At 44.3% G+C, this 2,369-nt stretch overlaps 1 pseudogene; it reads right to left on the bottom strand.

Annotated features, from left to right (window-relative positions):
* Nucleotides 1-396: 396 nt before the first annotated feature.
* On the bottom strand, nt 397-1,174 carry LOC137095621 (large ribosomal subunit protein uL4 pseudogene; annotated as a pseudogene).
* Between the last annotated feature and the right edge of the window lie 1,195 nt (nt 1,175-2,369).

The raw sequence follows: 2,369 nt of genomic DNA, 5'->3' as shown, positions 1-2,369 counted from the left end.
AGGACTTCTTCAGATCTCACAATGGTAGCCTCGTGTCGAGAGGTAGGAGACATTAGTGGACCACGGAGGTGAGGAAGACCCATAAAGAGAACACACTCATTACCTCCAGACAACCATGCGGTCCTGAAGGACACCCTTCATCATAAGGCTACTCAAGGTTGGAGCAGAGCATGCAGCCAGTGACTAATGAACTCGGAGATTTAATGTAACCGAAATGAAAGCTAAATCCAGACGTCACGTCCCCCCCACATTCCCCCCAGACTGGCAGATTTATCGTACTTGTTCAGCACTGAGAACCAGATTTATCGTACTTGTTCAGCACTGAGAGAGGTTCTAAAGCAATACTGTTCTTTCTTGCACGGATCAGGAAAATCATTCCAGCCAGGGAAGAAGAAACTAACTAAAGTTGTAGTTGCTCTTTAGCCTACTCTGCTAGTACCAAATGCCATACTAAACATCCAATTTGTGGAAAGCGCATTCTAACTAAATGCAGAATTGTCCAACATGGCCATGAGGAGCCAGTCTCAAAACGCCCATCTTTTCTACATTGGGATCTGTAATTCCAGGGATGTTCCTGAAAGCCTTTATGATTCCGTTATCCTCATTGATGATAATGCAGAGTCCTTTGCGCTGGATGCACCTGCGATAGTGCATCTTTCCTATTCCCACGCGCTTTCGCAGGTAGCCATAGACCTTTTTGATATCATCCCAGGCTTTCAGTTACTTGAGGAGCAGGACAGCTTCCTTTGACTTTTTTTTGTAACCATCTAGTTTGTCTTCAACGACCGGAGGAAATTCTGTGAACTCCTCAATGCGATGGCCTGTAGACCTCAGCAGCAGCTGAAGAGCTTAAGATGCCAATACAGAGCATATGATACAGCGCTTCAGGATGATGATCACCCGACGATGCCAGCGTTGCCAAGTTTGTGTCGGGGCAAACATGCGTCCTCCCAGAGACATATTGCCAAAGGCACCCAGGCCTGATCGATGGGTTCCAACTCCGAGAACCATTAGAATACGAGGCACAGCTCTGCCGGTGCCGCAATGCTTCTGCGCAGGTCTAATATCTTGCAACTTCACTCACAGGAATGGGCAGCCTCCTGTTCTTCTGCAAATTGGTGCGAGAGAAGATCAAAATATCTAGGCAGATTGGGGGCTTGAGCACAGATTGCATGGTGACATTTCTACCAGACACTTCCCCCTTTTCCTCAGAACAGCAATATTGAAGGAGAAGTAGAAGCCATGATGGCGCCGTTCCCGTCGCATTGCAGCTCCCCACACTACCGACTCTGTCACAGACCCAGCAGGGAAAGGTATTGATCAGTAGAAAAAGATTTTCCTGACACTGATCTATCTTCAAGAAAAATAATTCTAATTGGAAAGAGAACCACTTGTAGCAGCAGTTCACAGAGAGAAATGCATGGCTCCAGCAGAATGTAACAATTTCTTTTGGGGGGGGGGGGTTAAGGGAGATTGAGTCATAGGTGTGGTTTTTGTTGAGAAGGAAATTTGTATTGCACCACAGGATTTTTATTTCTGATTTATTGACTATTCTAAAGCCTTAGACTGTCTGGATAATAATAAATTGCGGTAAGTTCTTGGTGGGATGGGCATATCAAGCCACCTTGTCTCTCTACCAGGGAGCCTGTACAAATTTTTCAAAGAGGGGATCACGGGCCCAGGTAAGAACCAAGCAGGGTACAGACTCCGTTCCTCACAGATTTATTTGAAAAACGTGATGGAATGTCTTCCGCGGATTGATCCCAAAGATCCAAAGTCACTCAGCAATCAAGCAGTAGTTCCCCGGAGACAAAGGAGATAAAGAGGGAAGTTTGCTATGGATAGATAGCAGACTGAGGGGAATTCCAGGGGCAGGGAAGACCCAGCAGGAGTAGATGGGGAAGTCAAACTGGCATTTATTTATTTATTTATTTACCTTACTTATATACTGCTGTTCTCAGCCCGAAGGCGACTCACAGCAGTTCACAACAAATACGAACAGCAAAAATTCAGTGCTACAGTATAAAAAGAATTAACAACTTAACACATTACACAATTAATAAACAGTTACTACAATACCCATTCACTGTCGTCTCATCATCAAAAACATGTTCCAGATTTAATAACATGTCTGGCCTCAATAGCACTCCAACAAACAGCAGACAATCGGTAAGTCCCTTGAAGGAACAGTTTCCCCCTCCCTAAGGCCCCCAAGGAAGGAAAAGGAATTCGTTGAGGTAGCCGCATTCAAAAGTAATAAACAAAAAGCAATGAAAATGACGAAGACTACTTGACAAAACAAAGAAAGAAACCTTTTAAAAATGTCTGGTATGGATAATAACATTTAGATTCAAATATAAGGTATATGG

The sequence above is a fragment of the Anolis sagrei genome, chromosome Y (assembly GCF_037176765.1).
Source record: "Anolis sagrei isolate rAnoSag1 chromosome Y, rAnoSag1.mat, whole genome shotgun sequence".
Taxonomy (NCBI): Eukaryota; Metazoa; Chordata; class Lepidosauria; order Squamata; family Dactyloidae; genus Anolis; species Anolis sagrei.
This window is presented reverse-complemented; position numbering and strand designations above follow the sequence as displayed.